The 21,939-nt window shown below is 38.1% G+C and overlaps 1 protein-coding gene across 2 annotated transcripts in view; it reads left to right on the forward strand.

The window, feature by feature from the left end:
• Positions 1-691: 691 nt before the first annotated feature.
• pip5k1bb (phosphatidylinositol-4-phosphate 5-kinase, type I, beta b) overlaps positions 692-21,939 on the forward strand; it is a 68,850-nt gene continuing 47,602 nt past the window's right edge. Inside the window, exon 1 of one of the 2 annotated variants that reach the window (XM_088630062.1) lies at positions 692-863. The gene's annotated coding sequence lies outside the window, so the exon portion shown is untranslated. Of the gene's footprint in view, positions 990-21,939 lie in introns of both variants that reach the window. The other variant, XM_088630061.1, reaches the window with a different exon arrangement.

Here is a 21,939-nt window from a genome sequence, read left to right on the forward strand (position 1 = left end):
CACATTTCCCTGTTTTTGTTCTCCGTCAGAGAACTTTGTGGCCACAGAATGTCCAAACCAATATATCTGCATGGTGCTCATACTCCTCCACATCCGCAGGTTGAATTCTCCAGATGGTTAAACTCACTGCTTGGCTGCTGACACCACAAGGCACAGGTTGTAACAGTTGTTAACAGGGGGTCAACCTCCGTGTCCGGGCCTAATGCCATCTTTGATTTGCTCAGCCTGGTCTATCTAAAACTCCTCATTAGCTGAATTGAGGAAGTGCGTTCATTTGTCTGCATCATCTGCTGTGAAGCGATATTCTTGGTAGATAATGGCTGCTGTGTGTCTCTGCACTGGGTGCTGCATTTCAGGAGCGCATGAAATGGGTGCTCTCCTATATGTAAAGCGGCTTTGGGATGAAAATTCCTGTATCAAAGCAAAGTTTTATGATCATTGAATGAATATATTTGAACTTTTCCATAGTACAAACATTGCCTAATCAATACACATAAATACATGGGGCCCACTACTGAGGCAACCAATCAAACAAACCACCCGAACGTCATGGAAATTGCCCTCGCTTCTTGTGATCCCTTACAAACGAAGACTGACAGTACGTACTGTACAGTGCCCTGTTTACTGCATCAGCCAGGTCTCAGGTGTAGCTGAGCCACCGGCAGCCTGCAGACAGCCGCCGCCTCTGCTCGTCCTATCTCGCACATCCGCCTATGTGCGCTGAGCTGGGCTCTGGGGAGGTAAGCACAGAGAGGGGCTGGAGTGCGCGCAAAGAGGCGGAGACTTGTTTCTCTCTCGGACTGTGAGGGTTGCAGAGCGAGCGGCACCGTTCGCGGACATACGGCGAGCAGGGAACCGGGCAGGTACGTCGCGTTGTCTAGCGAGGTGTGCATGTCTATCCCTGGAATAATATCGACCTGTGAAATCAGAAGGATTGCTGGTTGCCGAAATAAAGACTTGTATGGGCCAGAGCGATCAGAATACATAAGGTAAGAATTTGCATTTATTGTGTTGTCGTCAAAAACATGCATTCTTTTCCTTCCTGACCCACCTGTGTAATGTAAATGAGGAGCTGCGAGAAGTTATCATATCGGTGCAGTTCTAGGTGTGCCTCGCCACTTTCAGGACAGCTGGTGAGCGGTGCGAACGGGCTAGCCCTGAATTGTTGTGTTTATATTTCACTGGGAGTGTTAGACTGAATATTGTTCATTACAAAGGAAGCAGATTTCTACCGTTTGAGATGCAGTCCTTGCGTCGGTATACTGTTATTGCAGAGGGCTGTAAACTCAACAGACTGAAATTCACAGGAAACGACACTGTCTCCTTAAAAGAAAGTACTCTGCTTTTATAACCGCTTTGTGAACTGTTGCCGAAAATATTGCGACTTTCGGTTATTCCGTGAAGAAAAGTATACATTCCATATTGCAGAAGACGTGATTCCTAGTATTTCTTCCGAATTCGTTGAGGTCAACTAAAAAACGCATTTGCTTATGACCCTGATTGTAATTATCATAATTCAGCTGTAGAATTGTCTCAGTAACTTGTTTCAATGATATGTTGTGCTTATATACATTATATAGATGTCATAACAGAAGAACAGGTATTAAGTGCTGTAAAGGGAGGTGACAGTAGGAGGAAACAGAATTGTTTTCTTCTGATCGGTTCTGGCTGGTTACGTTTTAAATATATGTGGACTTCAAACCAAAGTTCATAAACAGCATTTACCCCAGCACAGTAAGTCTCGTCCTTCCTAGCCTGTTTAGGTTTTGAGGAGAAATAATGAAGAAAACAAAAGCAGTTAGTTATGTAAATACGTATTATATATAGTATTCATGTACCTCGGTAGATTCCTGTTCGAGATCTATTGAATGTGTTTTCAAAATATTCCAAACAATTTTGTTCCATTTAGCAAAAACTATGAAATCATGGTACTTAAATTTGTGATGGATGTTGTACAGAATAGCTTTCTTTCTTCGAAGTAGGTTTCACTGCTGATCAGACATAATTCCTTTTCTGGAAAATGTTTGAGTCTACTAAAATCTAAAATGCTGGAAATGTAAACAAAACATCAACAGCGAAATGTAAACAGAAGTTATTATGTCACATTCACTGTTTAGACTGTTTCTTAAGGTGTAATCATATTATGTATCAAATCAAGATTTGTGTTTTTCTTGTATGTCATTTATCCATTACTTTATCAAATATATATTGATATAATAATATGAAAAATAGAATTCTTACATTACAAGGTCTTACCTAGAGTGCTAATATAAATTATTATTTGCATATATATATATTAATCTGTACAACATTGACATAGAACATATTTTATATATTTTAATGTATATGGAAATATACTGTATAGATAGATTTAGTGTCAAATTAACTCGGACCTTTGGATAGTGTTTTTACAACTTTATCCATTTCATTACTGCAGAAAAAGCAAGACGTTTTTCGAATATTATTTGTGATGGTATTGTTTGAAATTCTGTTGTTTAATGTGGTTTGTATAGAGTATTACAGTACATTTTTTACGGAAACATTGTATTTTTTAATCAAGTTTAGGGTTTGAAGTGTTTTGCATCTGTAATTTGCATATACTCTACTGTGCAGCACATATTGACCTGTGTTCACTGCAGTGTTTCAGAAAAATTTAGTTTAAAACAATTGGTTATACTGGTTAGAAAGTAACTTTGACTTTTCCTTGTCAACATTACTGTTATTTCTGAATGTAGTGAATTTATTCTGAATGAAACAACAAAAAGTGCAATTCAGTCTGAGAAGAGGCATTACTTTACACAAATGGCTGTGGGAGTATGGAACCACCAAGCCATGTAGTTAAAGCCGATAGCCTGGTTTCTCACAAAAAACAGACTAGCTGAACCAGGATGGCTTCCTCTTGTTGACTGCTATTCTCATGTTCTTCAATACAGTAAGATGATGATATTAGCCAGCAGCCATATCACTCTGCATCTCACAGCTGCCAGCCCACTGAAGCTAGGCAGGTGTGAGCCTGGTCAGTACCTGGATGGGAGACCTCCTGGGAAAAAATAAGGTTGCTGCTGGAAGAGGTGTTAGCGGGGCCAGCAGGGGGCGCTCACCCTGCGGTCCATGTGGGTCCTAATGCCCCAGTATAGTGACGGGGACACTATACTGTAAACAGGTGCCGTCCTTCAGATGAGACGTAAAACCGAGGTCCTGACTGTCTGTGGTCATTAAAAATCCCAGGGGCGTTTCTCAAAAAGAGTAGGGGTGTAACCCCGCCGTCCTGGCCAAATTTCCCATTGGCCCTTACCAATCATGGCCTCCTATAATCCCCATCTATGAATTGGCTTCTGCACTCTGATCTCCTCCCTACTGATAGCTGGTGTGTGATGAGCGTACTGGTGCACTATGGCTGCCGTCGCATCATCCAGGTGGGGCTGCACATTGGTGGTGGAGGAGGGGAGTCCCCATTATCTGTAAAGCACTTTGAGTGGAGTGTCCAGAAAATGCTATATAAGTATAAGCAATTATTATTATTAAGAGCCATACTGTCTCAGCTCATTGTGTTTTTATATTTCTGAACGTTCAGAGTTTGTTAATGTTTAGGCCTGAAATGGAATTTCTTTGTGCTTAAGTATAAAGAGTCATAGATGTGACAGTATTTTATAGAGACGTGCAGTCTTTTTTTTTTTTCTGGAATCTTCCGGGAGTTCCATTGCAGGTCATCTGTGATTTAAATTTTCTGTCAGTTGTTCATCCAAGTTTATCCTTTTTAGTTAAATGGAAACAGGGTCAAAGTCATACCCCATTCATCAGTCTGAAGTGATCTCTTGTTTTTAAAATCATAAGAACGGTCCCAATAACAACAGGAGCCTTTTTTGTTCTGTCATAGTTCATCCAGCTACAGTGGGAGTTGGCAAACTCCCACTGAATTAGCTGAAGCATGGACATATAACACCTGCCAAGTGAAAATTTCCATGCTTGAACCAACTTCTGCTACATTGTCTGAAATGACGTGTGGTGTCGGCTTCAGAAGAAGGATAGCCGCGATAAAGACAAACCTGTCTGTAATGAGAATCAGCAGCAAAGCAGAACTGACTTTCAAAGTTTGCTGTTTGCTGTTCACGTTTGCTGTTTAAAGTTGCCTCCTGAAGTACAGTCAAGGAGACGAAGCAAAATGCAGTTATCAGTATCTGGTAAGGACGGCCTCTGATCTTCATCTAAGTCATCATAATAAATACAGTCTTATTTAACAAACAACAGACAACATTTTACACTGTCATATCTTTGTTGAACTGGTTTAAACAATCAAGGTCATTGATGGAGAAAGTATGTGAACCCTTATATTTAGTAACTAGTGAACCTCCTTTATGGGCAAAAACCTCAACCAAACTCTTTCTGTATCTGCTGATCAGACCTGTGCAGTGGTTAGGAGGTATTTTGGCCAATTCCTCTATACAAAACTGTTTCAGTTCATGTATATGTTTGGGATGTCTTGCTTGAACAGCATGCTTCAGATCACACCACAGCATCGCAATGGGATTGAGGTCAGGACTATGACTTGGCCATTCTAAAATACAGAATTTCTCCTGTTTGAGCCACTCTGTTGTTGATTTACTCCTGTGTTTTGGATCATTTTCATGTCGCATGACCCAACTTCTTTTGGGTTTCAGATCACAGACAGACGCCCTGACATTCTGCTGTAGAATTTCCTGATACAACTTAGAATTCATTGGTCCCTCAATGATTGCAAACTGTCCAGGCCCTGAGGCAGCAAAGCAGCCCCATATCATTATACTTCCTCCACCATGCTTCACAGCTGGGATAAGGTTTTGGTGGTAGTGTGCAGTGTTTTGTTTTCTCCAAACATTTTTTTATATGGCTGGGCAGGTCAAACCCACACCTGAATTCACTGGAACACCTGACTCATTGATTGGAATACCTGACTCCAGTTACCCTCTTTTCTAGATAATCGTAGAGATTCACATACTTTCTCCATCAATGACCTTTATTGTTTAAACCATTTGTTCAATAAAGATATGGCAATGACAAATATTGTGTGTGTTGTTTGTTAAATAAGACTGTATTTATTATTATGACTTAGATGAAGATTAGATCACATTTTAAGAGACACTCATGCAGAAATCCAGATAATTCCAAAGGGTTCACAAACTTTTTTTCACAACTGTACAAAAGGGTTTCTGGTTTAACAAAAGACCACATGTAGAGTGAAGAATACATAGTTAAACATCAGCAATTTTCAATAATGTTCAAGATACTACTCTGAACAGCAGAAGGGCTTTTCAAAATTAAGTCATAACTGAAGAGTTAATTGAGTTAAAAGTAGGAATGAACATTGAAAACAGTGTTTGGGGTTTTGAAATAATATCGATTTAGAGAAATTAGACAGTCTTTAGAAATAAAATGTTGTTTTAAGCATACATGGTAATACAATCTCTAAATTCCATCAGAGAATGTAAGTAGGTAAAGGGGAAGTTGTTGACTTCAAGCAGGATCATCCACTTTCCGTGTCAGATGTGAGAAATACTTCTGCGCTTGTTAAGGTAAAAGTTGAAGTTTATAGCATTATCAGATTTATGCACACAGAAGAGTAACTTCCCAGTATCACTGGTTAGACAAAGGCATGCACCTGTGCTTTTGAATAATTTTCTTTGTGAAATTCCCTTTACGAACTCTTCCTCCATCATGAAACCCAGCAACAGTCATAAATAGTGGAAACAATCAGGTTACCCAACATTTTTAAAATTTCTGACATACTGTAGCTATATGAGTTTATCAGACAAAATGTGTTCCTTAAGAATCTATTAACCCAAAGGTTTTTTGGGTTAATAGATTCAGCTTCTTCTTAATTCAATCACTCTGTTTCAAGGTGGTCAAAAGTCAAATCTGAGATAATTCTCAATAGTAATTCATTCAATCTACAGGTCATCAAAATTGATTTTTAAATGAAATAGTCAGGACAGCATGGTGACGCAGTGCTTAGCATTGCTGCTTCACAGCTCTAGGGCCCTGGGTCCAATTCCGGATCAGGAGTGCTATCTGTGTGGAGTTTGTATGTTCACCCTAAGTTTGTGTGGGATTCCTCTGGATGTTCCAGTTTCCTCCCGCATTTAAATTACCAAAGACATACTGGTTGGTTAATTGCCTTCTGGAAAATTGGCCTTGGTGTTGGTGTGAGCTTTTCTGTGTTTGTGTTTGTGTGTCTGCCCTGCGATGGACTGGTGTACCCTGCCTTGTGCTGTTGCATGCAGGGATAGGCTCTGGCTTCCCAGCAACCCTAAACTGGAAGAAGTGGTTAGAAAATGGATGGATGGATTAAATAGTCAAGCAGTTGCCAACAAAATGACATCAAACTCTTATCAGCAGCTGCAAGTAGATGCTGAGCTGTATAGCTTACAGTAGCAATTCGAGTGTCATATTTATTTAAGCCTGAAAATGCTGTATAACATCTGAAGTGTTGGTCCAATTAAGCTGCAGTTTGAAACTGGACTTTCTCCATATTAAATGCCAGGGTTGTTATATTAAATGCTAACAAGATGTAGTTTGTGTGGTGTCCTGATTTATCTTTACAAGTGGGTAGTGACATTTATGGGAGCAAAAGCAGATAGAGCTCAAATACAGCTCAGTAAGGAAAAAACAGTTTACAAAGATAGTATATCATCACTGTTGCCTTCATGGTAGAAATTCCAAAAGGGAATATGCATTGCTAAGGTTTCTCATCAAACTAACCACTTTAACCATCACAACATTAATAGTGTTGATAATCTTCCACACAACTGTAATGGTGCATCACCATTTATTTTGGTCTGTTCAGCCCCAATGATCTCCCATAGAAAAGTTATACAGGTTACAATATTCAATATTCATCGTTCTTGTGGCAGGCTCATCTCCATATCGCTTTTAGGGGGGTTCAGGTCATTTGCTTCTGCGTCAAGGCCTTTGTGGCACACTGGAAGAACTGCCTACATTCTCCCCCATATTTCTTTCGGACTCTGCGCCTTTCCCAGTGTTTTTGATGGGCTATGTGCTTAAAGCGAAGACTCGAAGGTGCATCTCCCCCCCATCAAGCCAGGTTCTTGAAAGCTCCTCTGTGCTTTTTAGATTTTCACAGAGAAGATGGAATTATTTTAGATGTAATGGAAATCAACAACACATAAGAGAGATGTGCGGGAAACAAGCAGCCTTGAACTTCCGTAGCATCCATTTTTCTGCTTTTTCAGAGGTGTTTTTCTTCCTTGGCGAAAATGGGTTTGGATAACTCCCAATTTTTCCTGTATTTGCTCTGCCGTGCAAAATAGAATTTTCTCAGCAGTTCTCTCTCAGAATATGCTTTCCTGTGGTGTGTAATTATACATACATGACTATTTATTTCCCTTCATGTGAGCTGTGGTGACCAAATAAAAATAAAATAAGCAATTAATGCAAAAGTAAGATCCATTTGATCACTACTACTGATGACAGTTTTTCACCGATATTGAATTTCCTTTGTAATCAGTACACGCTAAACAAAGGGGTTTCCAAACATTTTGTGTCAAGAAAGCTATAATAAAGGCCGCCTATCCTACTAAAACACTTTCTAATGTTCCATAACTGAGATGATCTACAAATGAGCTCAAATTTAAATGAAATAAATTACAAAAATGACTGGAGAGTGACATATTGTGCTCACCACTTCAGACTAATCTGTCTCTTTTGCTGAAGTTCATTGAAGCGTTTTAGCTTTTAAGAAAATTGTTTCCCAGATGATTTATAACGAGTTATAATATACAGTACCTTCCCCGCAACCCTGAATAGGATGAAGAGGTCAGAAACTGGATGGGTTATATACGTTTTGCCAGTTCTGAAAATATTAGTCATGTGCAATATAACTGAGATAGATTTTTGGAATCTGTTATATTCTGCAATTTATGTGCGAAATGATATTACACAGGCCAAAGTGTTTTACTAGTACACGGGCTTTTATTGTAGTTTTTTAGATCTAGTTCTCATTCTAAAATACAAACTAAAATAACTTTGTGCCATGTTTTAAGATATTAATAGAAGAGCTGGAACACAGTGTTCCCTTTAGGATTATCTAAGAGGAAAATGTAGAGCTGTACTATAACACATGTCCCTGAGAAGAGTTGTAGTTTAATTACCTCAGTGACAATAATTGAAAGATTTATCAGAAAGATTTTTTCATTTTGCTTTGAATGATTACAAGTGAGAAGATATTACTTGATCCATCTTAAATCACTTGGTGGTTAGCAAATAATTAAGAGTAAACTCCAACCATTTCTTCAAGGAAAATACGGTATCCACTTCAATATGACTGGGTAACTTGCTCCATACTCCCACAACTCTTTGTGAAAAGATGAGCACTTAACCTTACTTTCTACACGTGAGCTCTGGTCTGTGTTTCACTGTTGGTTTTCACAAAATACTTTGTGCTGCCTTTGCCAATACCTTTGAGGAATTTGACTATGCCTCTCCTAGTTTTCTGTGTAATAAGACACTCCCTTAACCCCTGTCTCTGTCACTCTGCTTTGGAATGTGGTGATTAAAACTACACACAACAATCTAAATGAGGTCTTAATTGTCTCATTTTAATGTCATATCCCTTGCGTAAATTATATGATAGATGTGAGAATCTTAATATTGTTTGCCTTTTTGTTGCTTCCCTACATTGCCTAAAGGAGACAAATAACGTGCCAATGTGTGAGCACCTAAATATTTAAAACAGTGAACTACTGTAGGAATCAGAGAGTACAAGTGGAAACTACAGAGAAGTGCATTAAAAACTGAGAACAAAAAACACAATGGATTTTAAACAATGGATTTATGGGTATGTGCAATAAGAGACCCAGCCAAAGCAGTCAAGCTAATATTGTTGATAAAATGACAGGTTGAGATCCTTGGATCAGTTAGCTGCTAGCACCCAAAATGAACTAGCTAAACTGAATCTATATTTTCTGTTATCTTTCCTACGCTCCTACAGTATATCTTCTGCCTGGTGCTTGAAGATGTTTACTAATGCAGTAAATCTCCAGATTGCATTTTTCTAATGTGTGTGTCAAAACAAAAAGTAGACAGATGATGTGCTAGACATCTGGTATAGTTATTTACCTGCTCATATTTTAGACTAAGACCGGAGTAGAAAACACTGTAGATTATTCAAAGGGAAATCAAGAAGATGGACACTGTGTTTGAGCAATGTTTTCTAAGCTTTATTGACACATCTTCCAGCATTATTTTGGGTGTCATTCTTAGTTGTGTGATGGTTTTTATAAATTCGTTTTAATAAAAAAGGATAGCACTTCATCTGTGTCTTGCCTTGACCCACACATCAGACAAAAGCAATTCTCTTTGGGAACCACAGAGCTACAGCATTATCAAACATCAATTAATATGCGAGAGAGAAGCATGATTCATGCGATGACAGTAGAGAAAATACTTCCCAGTGAATGTTATGCTGGGCGTAGATGAAACGAGGACGTTCTTTTAGAATCCATTTGTTGAGTTTGTGAGGTTTTAGAAAGTCTCGCAGAACATTTTTCCGTACGGAACCTCCTTCAGCCTGTCATAAAGCTGGTAACAGGTTACGTGCTCGGAACGTAATGACTGCTCTTTATGTCCTTCCAGAATCCTCAGGCTCACTTGGGGTCTGTTCGCAATGCAATATCGTTATCATTCCAGAATGTATTCTTGTCATTGTCTATTGATTTTTATTGTTCTTAAAGAAAGAGGAGTTCTGTGCATGGAAGTAGATCATCAGATTCAGGAAAGACTTTTCCTTCAATAAAAGTTTTAGGTGCAGGTTTCGTGCATTGCATCTTCATCTGTAACAATCAGGCACAAGCAATGGGGTCTGTGTATATTCTGTTTCAAATTATTGTATGAGAAAGTGTTAAAATTCTTGTCAGAAGAAAACACAAATGGATGTTTCAATGCCCTCACACCTGTGCTATTTTGGTTGCACTTTGCCCACTTACCGATGTTGCTTTGGGCTTTATAACATGGCACATCCCTTTCTTAGGCAGACAATTACAGACTAACCTGAACTTACTGAAATAATTGAACTACGCAGAGATCTGGAACAAGCCAGTAGCTGATTGCTTTCTTCTTTTTAAGATGGAGGTTCAGTTACAGTAGACATGGAACGTGTGCAAAATGTGCTACTATGTGTTAAGTTTATCAATGATATGCTTAAAAGAGAAGAAACACAACAGGATGTGAAACTGTTCCATTAAACTCTCTACAATCCTGTCCTGCACCACATCACAATATTTTGCACTAAGCATTTTAGCACAGTGTAAAAGAAGGGTGTATCGGTGTAAACATACCCTGGTAGACAATCTGGGTAGACAGTGTCTGTCCAGTTAGTGCTTAGTGCCTACCCACCCAAATAAGGCTGAGGGCAAGTTTGCCTTGAGCACTGCACAAGGGATGCCTTTTTCTTGAATCTACAGTCTGGTTGAAACTCTTATGTTTGCATTTCCTATTGAGAAGCGTAATTAAGTTTTATTTAAATGATCAGATACTGCTCATCCTTCCTTCCTAGTTGTATCCAGGTGGTCTCACTACAATGTATGTACATCTATGCATCAATTTTTAATGAGAGTGATAGTTTTGATGGGAAGTACCTGTGCTTCATTTCCAGAAAAAAAATATTTACATATTCTGTCAAACTGTTAACGGGCATTTGAATCCATAACATGGGTCATGTGAAATACTGTATCCATTCTGGAAGTTCATGAGGGGAATAAGCCGTAAGAAATTTCCTGATTCACAGATTTGCTTCTCATTAAAGCAAAGGTCATGCTGGTTAAAATAGGAAAACATAAGCTACGAAGTAACAGCTAGTAGTGTTTTTTGTAGATGCAGGCTGTCAGACACGTGTTAAAGATTATACCTGAATTACTGTAACACAAGAAAGGGTTAATTTCAAACATGGTAAGAGGGGAAGAGCTATCTTAATATTGTTCTTTCATCACACCTTTAGTTTTGGACAAACTATTTTTGTATCATTTGCTATAGAAATTGTATTATCCAACCACTTAAAATCAATATACATAATAAAAATCAGGTTTAGAGCTTCAGACATATAGAAATTAAATGTAAACCTCTGTAGTTATGCTAGAGGAGTTTATTTCCTGTTCGATCTAAAAAGAGAACAGTAGTTCAACTAAAGATGTGGTAGTGCAATATTTACAAAGAGAGTGAAATTATTTTTAAAAAATTAATCTGAAAGAAAGGGCATATTGGAAACAATGGCTTTAGGCTGAAAACTGGTAAAATAATGGTCGTTACCGTTGACACAAATTAATATTTAAGCACCAGTCTTTAAAATGAAACTGTTTTTCCCCAAAAAATAATACTATGCCTTTCAGACTCTGGCAAATAAAAGTGAAGTTCTGTATACCCTAAACCCACCTGACAATTGTTCTGGGTGATAGAGGCTGCTCAGAATAGGAATGCACTGCTGAGAGATGTGTTGTAGAGCTGGAAAAAGAGCTGGGATAGCATAAATCCTTTGTTTATTCCACACAAGTCTGGCTAATGGAATGAGACAACAGAGCTGGTTTGGAGCAGGACTCAGGAATACAGTAAAAATGTGCCAAGCAGTGGAATATGTGCTCAGAAAGTACCGTGTGACAGGTATGTATATTTACGGGCTTTTGTATGGTATACTATCCTGTCATATACTGTAGTATAAATAAGGAAAGGCTTGTGGTTTTTTGTTATACCACATCAGAACATAAGTATAACATTGTATAGTTAAAAATTGAGATTTAAAATGTACAGTTCAAAAATACTTATTCAGCTTTACTTTAGAATCAAAGTACTGCTGAAGTTGATATTATTTCAGAAACACAGCCTGTGAAGGAATGGCTTTTTAGAAAAAAAATGGATTGGGATAAAATAAATATGGAGTCAGAGGAGAAAAGAATTGGTAGGCTTCAAAAATGTAATGCTGAAAGCGCAAAACAGATTCATCCCTAAGGTAAGCAAAGCCTAGTTTAGAAATCTATGTTCTAGATGGCTGGATCAATTTAGAAAAATATAAAGAGTACGATACAGCATTACAGAATCGTCAAGCACTGTTTCAGTATGAATGCTGTGAAAACTGTGCAGTTTCAATTCCAAATTCACATTCGGCAGTGCTCCTGCCCCAAATGGAAAAACACACAAATACACAAAGGCCTGAGTTAGTTTGAAAAGTATGTGGGAGAAGAAATGAAACAAAGCTTTCCATTGGGTGTCTGGTTATTTGCTTTCACAGAGGGAGTCAGCAGAGCCTAATGGCTTTGGTAGATAGGATCTCAAGATTTGCTTGTCACCCATGGCAACCATTGTTTTAAAAACCACTTAACTGTACTTGAGATTATGAGCTTGCTTATTTCTTTTAAGCACATAGAGATTATGTTTATTCAGACCGAACATCAGACGAGATTGATTTGACATTGTAGTAGAAGGCAAGGTTGGTTTCTTTTGTTTTCCTCCTTTATTTGTTGCCTTACGGGCAACCAGGAAGGCTTCACGCAGTCTTACTTTTTGCAGTGCAGTGCATCTCTACATCAAATCAAAAGCATCCCAAGTTTCCACTTCAGGTTTTGATCCCTGCGGTGTGTCAGTTGATGTGCTGTGATGGCATAGATTAGTATTTGGTTTTCAGATGAAACTCTGAGCCCATTGTTTTCATAAGATTGTTGAACCTGGAACAGGTTCGTCATTCTTACTTGTGTCCAGTTTTTGATCAAGCCTTTGATAAAAAATTCTGTTTTATCAACTGTCTGTTCTATTGAAATCCTCCCCTTCTTTTGGGAATACTTATGGAATGACATTTTCCTTTTTTATTTAAGGCATTTATTTGAGCGTAACTAGAGGGGAATCTTCCTTTCTTTAATCTTTCCAAATGATCTCTTGTTTATGGGAAATCACTTTTAACTACTGAAACACCTCCATGCCTTTAATATTGCAGTCTACATATTTCACAGTGCAGGCCTACCTGACCTTTTTTGGCAGTGGTTTCCAAATCACGCTTGGTGATAATTAAAGCAACAGCAGTAAAAATAGAGGCTGTGAGAGAGGTGGGTGGGAAGCTCTGATCTGGATATCATTCTCATTCAGTGCTTTGAAAATGCATGATATTTTTCAGAAACCCTGAGCCACAGGGAGGCTGGAGGAAAAGACATGCTGTTTTGCCTTTTTTTTCCGAAGCTAAATGATCATGGCTGATGTGTACTTTTCAGCTTCATTTGGTCAAATGTTGTTTCTTTCTTCATTGTTTCCTGAAAACGTTTGTCCCTCCTTACCGGCACACTTGCTATCTTAGACATCATATCTTGCGAACCGGAAATTGAAACGAGACAAACCATTAGGTTTGCAGTGGTAGTTGTTTTTGATACGGTGTTGTTATGACTTACCTAGGCTTCCCATGACTAATTATTTTCAGGTTGTTTATGTTATGATTGATCTTGTTGACTACTACTACTAATCTATTTGGCTATCACTCCAATGCAGCTTGTTTTAGCACCCATCTATACAGGTGGATATTTTTCTAGAGCAATCAGGGTGAGGTGTTTTGCGCATACAGCAGTGTCTCAGCTGAGCTCTGAACTCACAACCTTCCCGGTACAAATCCGACCCCTACCCAGTCCGCCACACTGCTCAGTACTAGTTCCAGCTGTACATTAAGGTAGCAGGGGAGGTAGTCTTGGCATTGTTGTTCTGTTTCCTTCAGTGAAGCCACCTGTTGAAAGGTCATGAGCAGTAGTTTGCATGCAAGCTTATTGACGAGAGAGGTTTACATATAAGAACTGTGCACATGGTGCCTGTGTAGGCTGTGGATGTTTCACTCAAGGTGCAGACTAGCAAGCTGGCGATACTGGGAGGTGTGTATGAGACATGGCCTTCACATGTTTAACCGAAGCGCATTGCTAAAAAAACCTATAGAACAGCTTTACTCAACTTGGCATATATTTAACTTCAGTTTCTCAGAGACTTTTTGTAAATTATCTTTTTTTAACGAAACTTAACTCTGTATCATTCACACAAAGATTCCTTTGGACCACATCATGACTTTTTAATTGTTTCCATGTTGCAACTTCAAAAATATTGTTATTTGTATCAAGATGGCATTTAAAGTTGTAATACCACTTATGTAGATGTTTGTTTTAAACTGTTATAGTTATTGATGATATGGTAAATTTGTTTTTGATCTGTGTAACTTTTCTTTCTTTGTGTAAGAATTTTGTATTTGTGGAATAATTCTCTTTAAAAAACAAAGTTTTACCTCTACAATACTCTAAATGTTTTTGTGTTTGACTGTATAATTATAAATCACAGTCTTTTTCCTTGATAAATTAACTTGACTTATTTATTGTGTAAAACTAAACAAAATTGTTTACTACTCTGAAAAATAGGAAAGTAAAATGGAAAAATCAGATATTCTGATGGTAGGCTATACTGTATTTTAGCTAAAGTAATAAAAATTGTGTTAAAACGTTTGTTAGCTTAATGCATTATAGTTTCAAGCAGAAAAGTCTTTCATTCTTATACTCTATGTTTCCACTGTGGTTATATTTTTGTAAAGATCCCCTCTCTTACAGAAAATGAACCAATCACTCAACAAAGGCAAAAGGTTTCTGTGTCTGCCAAGTACCTAACTTGTAAGAGCAAACGCTGTGTGTGGAAAAGTGTTTTTGTGTTAGTGCTGGTCTTTAATAATTCATCTTATCAACATGTGACACAACCATCTGACCCATGGCTCCGTTTGTCTGGATTCTGTTTGGCTTCCTTTTCTATCAATAAAAAAGTCACTTGTGAAAACACATCTATAGACTTGTAACCACATACATTCAAGTTAGAGCAATTCTGATCTGTGCAGACGTGAGCATGGAAGTATAAAGTGTTGTTTGAGATTAATATGTTGCAGTCACCAAGCTTGTGGCAAAATTTTGTATTTATAGAAGTTTGGTTTATTGCACTGTAGATAAAATTGGAGTTTTAAATTACCCTTAAGAAAGTGATTGACCACACACAAAAATTAAGTGACCATTTTGTCTTCTGAACACTTCTTGTGTGAAGGCTACAGTGTGTGCTTTTGCATGTGTGTGCACATTATATTTGCAAGACCCAGTATCAAGGATTTTTTTTATCAGAAAGGGTGATAACCTTTATAAACAAGTGCAATGCTGCTTTCTATGTTGAGATTAAAAAATACACAATAAAAAAAATTGCTTTTCTTTTATTCTGTTTGTGTTAAGTCGTGGGTGGTGCCGTGTTTAGTATTACTGCCTTGCAGCACTGGGGCCCTGGTGTGCAATGTGCTTGGAGTGAGTATGTCCTCATGGGCTACCACTGAGTCCTCTGGTTTGCTTCTGCAGTCCAAAAACATAATGGTAGGTTAGCTGGCTTCTGTGAAAACTGACCCTAGGTGTGAGTGTGAGTTTGTGTGTGTGCGTCCTGCAGTTGACTGCTGTCCCCTCCCTGTGCCCTGTCTCACGCTTGTTGCTTGCCAAGACAGGCTCCAGCTCCCCCACGACCCTGAATTGGAAGTGATTAGAAGAGAGATGGATGGGTTTAGTTATAGCTTTAGAAGCACCAAATGCGGCTGCTTCCCAGACTTGTCTTAGTCATAAGACCTGCTAAATGTCAACAGGAGCTTCTTTGCTCTGCACACCAGCAGTGGCGTAGCAGTACACGCGCAAACAGAGTGAACAAAAGGTCCTTTATTTCTAACCCCTGTCCTCTGTGCAACTACAGCAACATGTCATGTAGGCCATACTGTCTTTACCTTGAGCAAAGTAGTGTAGGGTTAGGGTGTTTGTTCTCTTCAAAGGGCAATTATTCAGCTTCTCTCCAGAGCACCATTTACTGTAGTCGCCTGTTCTGTGAACTGTTCTATGTTTTACAAGTTTAAAGTTCCTAAACTTTAAACTAAAGATTTAGCAGTGTACATTTATGAAAGAGAGGGATTATTGTTTTTTCACTAAAAGATCATTTTGGGAGTTTAGCTGGAGTTTGTTGTAATTTATTGTCATTTTTGTTGTAATTTGTTACATGCTGGAACTAATTTAGAAATACCGGAGAATTTTACACTGGAGAGTAAAATGGAGTGTCTAATGTGCTTAGAGAAACAGAACATCTGGACAAATTTGATAGCTGATAAAGTTTTCACACACAATAACACATACATATTTTAGAACCCTGAACAGTTTTAAAACCATTTTAAATGGACAAATCTGAAGTCATGCCCATTTTCCCTGAAGGAGGTTAAATTGCACCATCTCTGCACCATCTAAGAGCCTTATCTTGAACTCAGTCATGTTGTAGCTGCAGACAGTGGAGCCTGCAGTTTGCCAGAGTGCTCACTCTGCAGCCCAGTGTTTGTGAATACTTACTGATCACTCGTCACAACTACCAGGTGTCACTTCTGTCCCCACTGGTGTCCCCCAGGGCTCTGTCCTTGGTCCACTACTGTTCTCTCTCTTTATTTGTTCTATGGCTTACCTCATCCAATTTGTCATTTCTTACCTACCATCCATGCCTACTTTCATATCTATCTCCTGCTGGATCCCATTGTCTTAAACTCATCCCCTCTGAGGCACACCTACATAGCCCATTCAGAGAAGTCAGAACATGGCCACCCTTCAGTGCCTGTTAGAATTTCATTTGACAGCATGTGTGAGCTCTCTTCTGTATCCTACAGAAACGCTTCTTGTAATACACTAATGTTCTTAATTCTGAAACTTTTAATGGTAATAATTGCATTAGTCTCTGAAACATGGAACGCCTACAAACAGGTTATTGCTTTGTACACAATCTGTATACGGTTTTGTTCTTAGTATTTTACTTGTTTAGCAGTCTTCCAGTCTGTGTCAGCTTTATTTTCTTTATCTACAGGCTTATCATACCTGTAGAATTGTTACCAATGCTTACACTTGATGAAACTTTTCTATATTGTACATACAGTAACAAATAACCAGTCTGCTTTTATGTTGCTGTGATACCTACATGTCTGTCATTTATATATGGATTCAGCTCAGTTTTATGCTTTCATAAGCTGCAAAACCATCTTTTCTTCCAGCTTGAGATTCTTCCTCGCAGTTGTCCAAAAGCCTCTTTGTTTTATCAAGGACACAGTTCTTATTAAGACTGTCCAGAAAAGCTGCAGTTTTAGTATACAAGCAATTATACCCTTGACAGCTGCGTATGTGTCAAGAATGAACATATCTGCGACTGAACCTAGAGACAATAAAAATATTGATTTAATATAAAAGAATGGACCCCTCACCTTTGCTCCAGGGCAACTTTGTTTTTTTAAGCTGATCTGTCTCAGTGATCTTCTGTCAGCTGGAGAGCTGGATGCTTAAAATATGCAGTATTTATCAGCGGCACGTTTGCAAAAAATTAGTTGAATAGAAATTTCAAATGCTTGTGCAAGTAATTTTTTAAAGATGATCAGAATTGTTCTGAGAAGTTTCAGAACAGAGGGTAAGTCATCCTCTTGATTCCATACCATTCCATTTTGGGAGGGTGCCAGAATCTAAACTTAAAGGTGTTATTTATTTTACTGTATTTTGTTCTTTTTACCACGAGACAGAAAGCTGAATCTGTTTGACTAATCTAAACAAAATCCACATGTACAGACAAAATTAAAGCACAGTTTTCACGTTTCTAAAAATAAAACAAAATTAAATTAAAAATGACAAGCAGACTTATTTTATTATTGCCAGGCCTAATGTGAAAGTAAGCTGTGAGTCTGGGTTTTGGCAGTGCTCGCTATTTTATGAGTCAGTGTTTTCATTTTTGGATGAGTACAAGCTTCTCAAAAAGGCAGAAGTATCTACTTCTGTGCAGGAGCTCCTTATGAGGTCTGTGGTCTTCCTGCGCTTAATGACCCATCATTTTGTTGGTGCAGCATTTTTTTTCCAACATATATCTTTCTGGAAGAAGCTCAGCTGGTTTAGAAATGATACGAATTTAGGTTTTTTGACAATGTTTTGAACAATGTCATAAAAAACAAACAGTAATTCGTAGCCACTGCAGATCGTATCCCACTCTCCCACACCCACAAACTGCGACTAAGAATGGTCATTTTAACAATCAACCTGCACGGCGAACCTGTGTAATTAGGTCTTGTAGCACTACACACTTCTCATTCTTCTGTAATTCAGAATATGAATAGCTGTGTAATTAAATGGTGGTCATTATCAATGCTTTTTTAAAAGTAACCAGCTGAGCTTCTGATTGAACAACATCATCACATAGCTACTTCATAGGTGGTAGTTTGAGGTGGTGGTTCTGGTATTGTGCATTGTGGAACAACAATAAGCCATGTTTTGTCTGAGGGAATTCCAACTCTCGACTTGTCACCTGACACGCATAAATTCATTTGAAACTTTTTCATACTTTCTTTCTAATTACTGTTTCATTATTTAAACCTGGAATGTTTTTAAAAGAAAGCACTATTATGATATTGCTTTATTTATGACATCCTTCTATAAAGAAAGGATGCCCTCTGTAAAGCAGTAAGAAATATTTATTTTGTTCAGAAATACAGTATGTGTTCTCGAAGTGAGCTGTGTGAAAAAAAAACTTTTGAGTTAGTGACTTCTAGGAATGAGTCTGTCGTTTTCAGAGGAGTGTTGGAAATGTGATATGTGCTGCCAGCCACCTGTAACTTAAGACCAAACTTCATGTGCAATAAAAGAGTGGCTTTTGCCCCCATACAATCCATGTTTGTCAGCTGCAGTTCATTTCTGTCAGGTGTAAATGATCTCCATCTCAGTGGAAGTTTAACTGTGACGTGAGACGAAGCGCAATCATAGTTATACTCCAGGACTGGCAGTCCAGGCTTTGTGAGGCAGAAAAAAACAGTGATAACTGGACAAAATCTATTTATACCCTCTACATGATGATAATGCATTGTTTTTCTTGCCAGTTCCTGGTCCATTTCTTTGATAGACTGTCTCTATGAAACTGTCTTTTTTAGTTGTTCTGACATATTCCACAGATGTATTTTTGTGTTCCCTCTAAGGATTAATTTGTAAAAAAAAATTGTACTTTCCTCTGATTCGATATTTTTTGGGAAACTGATATGCTTTATTGGAATTTGGATAGATCTGGACCTGGGGTGCTATATGAGTGGAGTTTGTATGTTCTTCCTGGGTTCACGCAGGGTTTCCCTGGCTGCTCCAGTTTCCTCCCACAGTCCAAAGACATACTGGTAGGTTAATTGGCTCCTGGAAAACTGGCCCTGGTGTGCGAGTGTGTGTGTGTTTGTGTCTGTGTGCCCTGCGATGGACTAGCAGCCTATCGAGGGTGTAATCCACCTTGCTCCTGTTGCTTGCTGGCATTGACCCCCATGAAGACAAATTGGGTACGGTGTTTACAAAACGGTGAATGGACGGATGTTTATTATATATTAAGGGACACATTTTTCATTTTGTACAGTACAACAATGATCCTAGTTTAGAGCAGCATCAACATTTGCTTTGGCAAAAGAGGTTCCTTCTCTTCCTCTTGAAACACCTACAAACAGCTCCGTCTAGCATTATTCGAAGGAGAAATCAAAGTCTGTGTCTTTGGAGAGTGAGCAGTAGTCTTTACTGATCCACTGCCAGTCTACCGGATCCTTATCTGCTGAAGGAAAGTGAACTAGGAAATGTGTTTTGTAGAGTTGCTGGCATTGCTGGCACAATTTGCTTATTTTAGCAGATTTCAGCTGAGCGTTCAATTGTGACTGAAAGATTGTAAGCACTCTTGGCATAATAAAAGAGTGTTGTTATTGGAATTTCTTTTAGATTGCCATCTAATCCCTAATGAAAAACAGCTCACATTGCCTAATTACATATATACATTACATGCATAACCTGTGTTTTTATGTGGTTTAAGGGATACCATGTGCTTTTGGTTTACATGGTGGTGGCTCTGAGTGTCCACAAAGCAGGCCAGACAGTCAACATAAATAATCAAGTATGTGGGCTTGTGGGTGTGTGAGGAACAAAATAACAACAAAATGCAGATGTCAAAAGATAGCATACTTCTCTTCCTCATTGAAGAGAAAGCTGAAATTCCCTAGTCATGTAATGTAAAGATCATTGACACTGTTTTCGCACCAAACCGTTGGTGGAGATTATAGCAGCTGATGTTGCAGGATAAGTTCGTGTATTGTAAAGGAGAAAAAAACAAACAATTTAGAATGTAAAGTACAGATGAGCAAGGAATGGAACAATGGTATAAATAAAGGTCAGGGTTAGTATAATGTTCTATTATACTAATATAGTAGATGAATGAACAAAAAGATATGTAAAGTGTAATATAATTAAATTCAGCTCTCAGTTACCCCAAACTGGGTCACGTACCGTATGTACTGGAGTAGAAACTATATTTGTTGGCATTCCTGTTTGTTTGTTTCCTTTAAAAAGTTATGTTGTAATATGTTTCGTTAAAAAAATGTTGTGACAGGGTGGTGTTTTTCTAGCAGTTCTGTGATCAGTGCTAACTGTATAAGCATGCTATAGTTTTGTGAGCTTTGTGCCAAAATATTCAAATAAAATAATACAGCTTTTTTATACATGATCGAGAACTTATGGTGGCACCAAGTAGGTTGAAAGTAAGTACTGCTCATTATCTTTTGTCAGACAGTCCTGGAATGTTGCTTTCATTTAGCTTTCAGTTGCACATTACTAGAGCACTTTTCAGAACGGTTTTCGTTTCTTTACTAACAGAGAGAAAGGAAATTTAACAAATAATGTTCAAGTGCTATAAGCCTGGCACATTGAAGTATTTGTCTAGGGCACATATTTTGCTACAAAACACAAGTCTAAAACACCATACACTTGTTTTCAGCCTTTGAAGACTATTATTTTAAAATCCCCCCCAAGGTTAATTAAAGTTCAAGCCGGGACAGATATTTCAGAAACAAAAGTTCATTATTGCATAGATTATTGTGTTGCTACCTTTATCCGTGACAATTTACAAGAGCCACAGTTGTCAGTTGTAAATACAATGCTGGACAGAACAATGCAGATACAATAAAATGAGACAACAGTGAATGCAGAGATGTGCAGTGCTGCACCCTGTTCTAGGCAGAACTGCAGATGCAGTTTTTGGAGAGCAGCACAATTTTGCTGTTAACACTCAGGTTCCGGTTGCATAAGACACTTTCAGGGAAATGCAGCAACAAAACCTTCTAAGTCATAGAGAATTGTCCTAAATAATACAGAAGAGAAGGGTGGGGCTATTACACATAAATTATACATATATCTACCTTTATCATATGATTATAACTTCCTTCTAGCTCCCTTTCTGTTCAAGATCTGCAAATTGTGAATATAACCTCTGTGGTTTTTATATAATATTATGTCAGAAATTAAGTGGAATTGAATACAACTTACCTTCTCTGATGGCATTGTACTCAGTCTTGATTAGAGTTATCACAGGAAGTACTACAATACGGTGGTGCAGAAATGGTTTTTCTGTCTGAATGTTTTGTTCACTTCCTCGTTGTTCTCCTCTCTGTCCAGCTTGGTCAATTTTTGCATGTTGGAAGTTTGACACTAGAACACAATTATTAAGTAAAGACCCGTCGACAGACATGGGAATACGCTCAAAAAAATGTAAAGGAGAAAAAAATTTGATTTAGCCGAAGAAAGCAGCTATTTAATCACATAGATGAAAAAAGCAACTACAAAAATACATTTGTTTACTTATACCAAGCTGTCTTTTTATTGAACTTTTCATGTATCTAAATTAGAATTGGAATAGACAGCGGATGTAAAAGATGTGAACCTGCATTCAAATACTTCAATGAATGACATTTGCAAATTTGTGCTCTTTTTGGCTCTCCATCTCCAGCAAAAGAAGTTTAGTTGACGTTTGATAGTGTGTGTTTTCTGATGATGTCCAAGTTAGGATTAGAATGGCATGCAGATTAATATCGAC

This window comes from Lepisosteus platostomus, chromosome 4 (assembly GCF_059453375.1).
Source record: "Lepisosteus platostomus isolate fLepPlt1 chromosome 4, fLepPlt1.hap1, whole genome shotgun sequence".
Classification (NCBI taxonomy): Eukaryota; Metazoa; Chordata; class Actinopteri; order Semionotiformes; family Lepisosteidae; genus Lepisosteus; species Lepisosteus platostomus.